Source organism: Solanum pennellii, chromosome 1 (assembly GCF_001406875.1).
Source record: "Solanum pennellii chromosome 1, SPENNV200".
NCBI lineage: Eukaryota > Viridiplantae > Streptophyta > Magnoliopsida > Solanales > Solanaceae > Solanum > Solanum pennellii.
Window position 1 is genome coordinate 84,492,062 of NC_028637.1, and position 8,376 is coordinate 84,500,437.

At 27.8% G+C, this 8,376-nt stretch overlaps 1 long non-coding RNA gene across 1 annotated transcript; it reads right to left on the bottom strand.

Moving 5' to 3' along the window:
* Positions 1-1,522: 1,522 nt before the first annotated feature.
* On the bottom strand, positions 1,523-6,330 carry LOC114076139. The gene is made up of 2 exons (XR_003576942.1): positions 6,062-6,330; positions 1,523-2,002 (listed from the first exon to the last, which is right to left on the bottom strand). It is a non-coding gene; the product is annotated as an uncharacterized LOC114076139 (long non-coding RNA).
* Between the last annotated feature and the right edge of the window lie 2,046 nt (positions 6,331-8,376).

The following is an 8,376-nucleotide window of genomic DNA, read 5'->3' on the forward strand; positions in this document are numbered from 1 at the left end:
AAGCATACAATTAAGCATATAGAAGGGTTTACAATACTACCCAATACATATCATTCGCTATTAAGAGTTTACTACGAATAGCATAAACCATAACCTACCTCCACCGAAGATTTCGTGATCAAGCAAGCAAATCCTCAAAATCTTTGCTATCCTCTTCGTTTCCCTCTTCTCTCGATCGTTCTCCCTCTCTTGTTCTTTCTATTTCTCTTATTCCAAAACCCTCTTTCTTTTACCCTAATTAGTATATAATTAAGTATAAAAGATGAATAAAATAACCCACTTTTTATTTTAAGGTTGTCTCCTTTAACCCCCAAGTAATTGAATTATTAATATTAATCCATTAACTTTATAATTATAAGCATGAAAAGTCCAAAACGCCCCTTTAAAAACTTAACAGAATTTCCGACCCGAGTGAGCTTACGGAGCCTGTGACGGTCCGTCACGACTGTGACGGTCCGTCCTGCAGGTCCGTCACAAAGCTCAGAGACTTGATTTTAGTAAAAGTTCTGTGACGGCCCGTCATGCCTGCGACGGTCCGTCCTGCCATTTCGTCGCGAAGTTCAGAGAGTCGATTTCAGTACCAAATTTTCAGAATTGTAAGTGTTTTGGAACGAGACCCCCTCGACGGTCCGTCGTGCCCATGACGGTCCGTCGTGGGATCCGTCGTCTCAGCCAGTTTTTCCAGAAATAAAATCTGCTGCTCAAAACGACTAAACAGGTCGTTACAATTACAGTATATGTTTCTAATGAAATTAGAATATATGTTTTGTAATAATTTTGTACAGCGGGTATACCAAAACTTGAAAGATGGAAGGGGTTTGCTGACGTGAAATTCAAAAGGATAAAAATGACTTGCAGTAGATGCCGTCAAGTTGGACACAATAGAAAGACATGTTCAAATTATCCTGTGCAAAAACAATGATTTCGTAATGTTATATTTGTTATTGTGTTGTTTTGAATGTTAGAAACACGTTTTGTTTTATTGAGCGCAGTTGTTATCATTGACATTTATAAAGCTTGATTTCGTAAAAAATTGTCATATATATATATATCATTTGTTTCTGTTACATATGTCAAAGTTCAATATGACATTCATAATTCATACAATGTTTATACATTATAAATATACATTGAACTATACTACCATTTATAAAATGTTCATATAGTATTCATACAATGTTCATACAATATTGATACAATGTTCATATATGTACCATTTGTTTCAGTTACATATATTCAAGTTCAATATGGGATACATAATTCATACAATGTTTATACATTATATATATACATTGAACTTTACTGTCATTCATAAAATGTTCATATAGTATTTATACAATGTTCATATATATACCATTTGTTTCTGTTACATATATCAAAGTTTAATATGACATTAATGATTTATACAATATTTATACATTTTTCATACAATGTTCATATATTTTTGCATATTGCAATCGAAATTTATACAAAAATCATACACATTTAATAAAGTGCAAATATTCATTTAAGCATACTACCATTAAACACAACAGTTAATATATTATGATATATATAGTTAAATATATTTTATACAACATGCAGACATGAGTGTTACAAGATCTCTAATGTTGAATTTTTGTGACAAGTCAAAATCATCTCTTGGTTTCACACACCAAGAAGAGAAGAAGAAGAAGAAATTGATGAACTATGTGATTCTTCACTGACTTCGTCTTGTTCTTCATTAACAACCGGTTCTCCAATCATGTCCGGGACAGAACTTTTTACTTTCCTCCTCTTGTAACATTTTTTTCCGATTGCTTTCACTGTTGACACTACTTTTCTTTTAGAAGGACTAGACCTTACTAGTTCATCATTCGACTTCTTCTCTAATTCCATTGAATTTGAGTTATACATAGATCAAAAGATGATATTTCAACCATGAAGTTACCGGTATAGTTTGTACCTCCTGTGAATCTCCTTAGGGTATTTGGTTTATACATTGTATTCAACAACCCAGTACCTAAAAATTTATAGACAAATAAATATTAAAGAATTTGACATAAACAAATATAAAACTTGAAGAAATCTGCATTATCTATACAACGTAAATTTCTCCTAAAATCAAGCAACAACATATAAAAATTAAATAATTTGACAAAAGAATCAGATAAAAAATAAAAATTTTAAGAAATAAACATGTTTGATGATCTATATAACACGATTTTTTCTGAAAATCATGCAATATTGCAAATTTGATGATCAAAAAATAAAAAACCTAATTTTGTGAAAGATTGATAGAGATGTAGTTGAATAGGGATTTTAAGTTTAATCTGATTTTGGGAAATAAGTTTAAAACTTGAAAGGGTTTCCATCTTTAATTAATTAATAGAGAGAGAAACATGTGCTGCCTTTAATTGATTAATAGAGAGAGAAACATGAAAAAAGGCGTGCAAAATTAATATGGTAGAAAGAGAAGCATGTAAATAAGAGAGGTTGAGTGTATTGGGGGAAGATAAAGGAGTATTGATTGATATGGGGGATAGTTATTGGGTAAACATGTAATATGAAATTAATTAAAATCAAATCCCCAATTTTTAGATTTTGTTTTTTAAAAGGTAACTATATAATATGAAGTTTAATTAATATTTAATAAATAAAAATTCATTATTTATATTAAAAATATTAAAAGGTAATTGATTAATATTTAATAATTTATTATTTATATTAAAAACTTTAAAAGGTAATTGATTAATATTTAATATTTTATTATTTATATTAAAAACTTTAAAAGGTAATTGATTAATCAGTAATAATTTAAAAGGTTTTGTTGATAAAAGGTAAGTGAATAAATGAAACTGATTATTTAAACATAATAATTATTAGTTAAATAATAAAATAAATTTTTTTATTAATATATTATTAGTTAATATGCTATAACTTGATAATAATATGCTATAAATAGTTTATTTTTAAATATTTTTTAAAATTAATATATTATTAATTGATGTGATATAAGATGATAGTAATATGCTATAAGTAGTTTATTTTTAAAGAATATAATTACAACTTGATATTTATCCTCTTAAATGTGTGTGGGATGCTAATTTTTTCTATTATTAAATCCTCGGCAAATCATGTCTACATAGTCGTGTCTCCATGTCTACTTACTCTAATGTTATTGGTTTTTTTTTTAACAAAGCAACTTGTTTATGTAGTGTAGTTATTTCCTTTTTAATTAATCTATTGAGCCCTTTTATAAACAAAATTATCCTTCAAACATTAATTGAATATGTCATTTCTTATATAAAATGAGCATTCATCTTAAAATATTTTATGGATTTTAAATTAAAATAAACTAATGAGACAATTTAGTAAAATTTATATAAAATGAGCATTCATTTTAAAATATTTTATGTTATCGTCCACGCTGGAATGAACGAGTTTGAGGAGTGTTGATTAAGGCAAGCAACAGAGGCACCTTTTTGTTAGCAAAAGTTAGTCGATTCTGACCTTGTTCTGTGTAGATCTAGTGCTCATGTATATGTGTTCAAAAAGTGGAGTGAGCATGATTACTTGTTCTAGTAATATATATGAAACAATTCATTCTCTAGTAAAGAATGTAGTGAGAAATGGAGAGGTCTTTTCTCGTGTGGCTCTCTTGCCATCTGGAATTGCAATAATTTAAGATTATTATTGATACTTTTTGATACTAATAACTATATCGATATTTTTTGGGAAAAAAGATAAATGACTTTAATTTTGAGAAGTGGATCACAATTAAACATTAATGACCCTAGTGAGCCTATTGGTGTGACACTGGGTGCCACAAAGACCATCTTGTTGTCGCATAAATCACAATGTTCGTTTAAATTCTTTAAGAATGAACAAATGAGGAGCAAATGAGATTTCTTATCCAGTAGTGGTCTCATGAAATAATTGTTGCACATTTTCTAGGGTCAAAATCTTGATAATAATATCTCTATCTTTTTTATGCTAGTGTGAGTGATTAGTTATTATATTCTCAAAAAAAAAAGATAACATTAATTTTTTTACCTAATCAATGATTTTTATTTAAGCTTTTTTTTTTTGGTATATACAACTATGGATTCTCTAGAAAAGAATGTGGTAACGAATGGATCATGAAGGAATCTGTGAACCTACCGGAAGATCATACATTTCAACTTCTGAAAAACATTAAATTCAATTTCCACCACCCATTGAAAAGATCTTATTCTTCAATTTAACTCTAGATAAGTTATCGTTTCTCTTCTTCAAACCTAAATGCACAAGAATAGAACAACATCCTATGTTGTACCATACTTTTTCAAATTTGTCAACAAATACATAAAGTGCTCCACTCAAATTTAAAATTTGCGAAATATGATTGAAATGAACTCACTGGCTAAACTCTAAAGTGACTTTAAAAAATCATTCAAAGGTGAGTACAAGTCCAAGCCTGATAGACACTTATTACCATCAAACCATCAGCTACTGCTAGGATAGACAATATAGACACTATATTGTCTGACCCAATCACATTTTCATTGTCATATGTTCGAGAAGGATAGTTGACTCCAACATCAAACATCTACTTTCTTAAGTGGATGTTTGATGTTGGAGTCAACAAATCCTTCTCGAATACATAATATTGAAAATGTGATTGGGTCAGACAATATAATGTGTGATAGTCAATCATTCTAACATTAGCTGGAGGATATGATGGTAATAAGTGGCTATCGGGCTTGGACTTGTACTCACCTTTGAATGATATTATAAAGTCATATAAGCCAATGAGTTCGTTTCGATCATATTTCACAATTTCAAATCTGAGTAGAGAACTATATGTACTTGGTGACAAATTTGGAAAGTATTGTACAAAACAGGATTTCACTCTATTCTTGTGCATCCAGGTTTGAAGAAGAGAAACACTAACTTATGTTGAGTTACATTGAAGGAAAGGATCTTTGCAATGGGGGGTGGAAATGGAATTTTCGGAAGTTGAAATGTATTATCCTCTAGTAGTTTGACGGATTCCTTCATAATCTATTCATTACCGCATTCTTTTCTTGAGAATTGATAGTTGCATATACCAAAAGCAAAGCTTAAATAGAAGTCACTGATTAAGTAAAACAATTTATGTAATTGTCATATTTTTTTTTGAGAAAACAGTAACTAATCATTCATGTTAAAATGGAAAGAGAAATACTACTAACAAGATTTTGACCCTTTAATGTGCACCAGTTATTTCATGAAACAACTACTGGATAAGAAATCTCATTTGCTTCTCGTTTTTCATTCTTAAAAAAATTAAAATGTTCGTGATTTCTGCAACAACAAGATGGTCTTTGTTGCACTTAATATCACACCAATACGCTCACTGGAGTCATCAATGTCTTTCTTCATCTTCAACTTTGCATCAATTTACCACCACCTCAGATCTCTATAACTATTTTTCATAAAAGTGACACGTTAACTACCCTTAGATCCCCAAACATTTTGGTGTGGTAACACCCTTCTCCTGTGATCTAATTGTGAGGGGAAAAGGGAAGGGGGAACAGGGAGAGAGACTAAAGATAAATGAGTTAGGATTGACGATATTAATTCTCTATATTTCAAAATTAAATAAAAATTCAACAACTTGAATAGACATCATAAATCTTCATTTTAAAATCATTTAAAAATGATTTTTAAAATGATCCTAACAATCTACTTTCTTTGACAAAAGTTACAAAATTTTGTGTTAAGAGACTCAAAAATGAGACTTTTTTCTTATCAGTAAAAATATTCACCGCAAAATCTGAAACATTAGTCTCACAATCAAAACTTCAAAAACCCAAAGTGCTTGAAACGAATTCAACAAGATAACTAAATTTCTCGAATCCAAAGTTATCTACCAACATAGATTAGATTTTAAAAAATAAAGGATATTACTACATGATCACATGCACAAATACAAATATATAACATGTTTATATAAATCAATGCATAAGTCACAATAATAATGGTAGAAAATAGTTACCACAATCTGAATGAATTCATGCATGAAACAACATAAAAGCATCTCATTAAAACAAATTACCTATAGAGTGAGTTGTTGTTGAAATTCCCCATATAATTTCTTTCTTTTGCTTCTAGATACACAATGTTGATCAAACCCTTGAGGGATCTATAATTTGATAGGTAAAAGCATTTTTTTTTTTTTAAACAAAGAGAACAAATTAGGAAGAAAAAGGGTTTGTTTTTCTCAATGTAAATGATTTGGCCTAGCCCATTATTTGACCTTTTATAGCTGAGGGGAAGAGGGTTAATTAATAGAGGTTCAACCTTACCAAAATTAAATCACATGTTGATGGAGAAAAGTTTTCATTTTTTTACTATATGGCACTTTGTTGAATAGATAGAAATTTACATTTGACTTAGTTTTACCATCTAAAATATATTCTAGATTTAGTTAACTTCACTTTTCTCACTAAAAATATAAAAGTAAATAAGGAAAATAATTTAGTAATGAAGATTTTGACCAGAAATATGAAAGTAAATAAGGAAAAAAATTTAATAATGAAAATTTTTGGTTTATAATTTTTTGATGAAGGTGCAAATATCAATGTTCAAATCACCATTTTTCTATTTTTTTGAATATTAAATTAAAAGTACTAGTTAAGAAATTAATTTTTTCCTCTTTTTTCAAACAAGAAGTCCTTCAACTTCTTATAATTTGGGAAATATAATTTTAAAAATATTGTTTTGGGCTATATATATTGATTATGACTTTCCTTGCTAATTTTTTTTAATCTTTTTTTGTCTTGCATTTTAAATCACATCCTAATCGAGAAAAGCTTTAAATTTCTAACTATAATAATACTTTCTTGAATAGATAGGAATAAATATTTGACAGTCTTAATATATACAATAGTTTCAAATTTAGTTAACTTTGATTTTCTTATCAAAAAAATGCAAATAAATAAGGAAAAAAATTTAGTGATCAACATTTTATTTCATGATTTTTTTTGGTGAAGGTGCAAATATCAATATTCAAATCACCATTTTCTATTTTTTTGAATATCAAATTAAAAATACCAGTTATTAAGTTATTTTTTTTCCTCTTTTTTCAATTATGAAGTCCTTCCAAATTATTTTTTTATCTGGATAATATAATTTGTTTAAATTATTATTTTGGGTTATATACATTAATTATAACTTTCTCTGATTAGTTTTTCTCTTTATATTTTCTTTGTCTTATATTTTAAATGATATCCTGATCAAGAAAAGATTTAAGTAGGGAAATTAGTAAAATTAGTAAATTAATCAAAAAAAATAATATTATTTACTAAAAATATTCATACTTTATAAATATTAGTAATAATGTCAATAATGTCATTATTTTACAAAATTTATGTATCTCAATTTTCCTCCTATTTTATCACCCCTTTTCAATTAATTCTATATATCTTTTTAAAAAAAAGAAAGAAAAGAAAACACACTCTCATATTTATCTTTTCAAATTGTTAATTCCCTCTCCCATTTAAATTTTTTTCTCTCCCATGTTTATCTTTTCTGATTTTCCTCCAACATTCAAGTTGCAAATATTTTTCTGTCATATATTTTGGTTGTTTCTTTTTTATCACAAATTGGATCAACAAGAATCCTTTTGATTAAGGTATCCCCAATTTTTATTTTATTTTAAGATTTCTTTTCTGATTTTGTTTTTGTTTAAATCTTAAAAAAAATGTTGTTTGTATTTTTCAATTTCCGTTATGGTTTACTCTCCAATGGCTGAATCCAAGAGGCTTACTAGAGGTATTCATCTTAATCAACCAATTTCTAGTGATTTTTCATCCTTTAGTTTATTTATTACTCAACAAATAGTGTATAATGTATGATCCGCTGCTAAAATGAGGGAAGAAAGTGGATTAGAACATTTACAAGACTCATTGGTGTGCAAAATCTTCCTCAAATTCAGAACGTAAATGTAGAATCTTCGTATACTCGTGAGGATCTTGAAAAAGACGACGAAGATTGGATAGTTGTCGAACAATTTTCTATTAATTTTTTTATATTTAAAGTTCTTTTTTAGAATTTGATATGTTTTCTCAATTTGTATTCAAATCACTATGCATGCTACCAATATTTGTATTTATTAAAAATTTCATGTTGCATGGTTTATGAATTTTGTATTTATCCCTAATTTGTATTCATCCAAATGTATGTCAACTAGTTATGTAATTTATTTATAAAAAGAACAACTTTCTATTAGTTTATTTGTATTCGAATATAAATACAAATAATATACATATTGGAACGAATACGACTTAGAAAAGGAAACAAGATTTTGAAAAAAAAAATACACAATGAAAAAATATACGAATACAAATGTATTTCTTAAATAACTACATA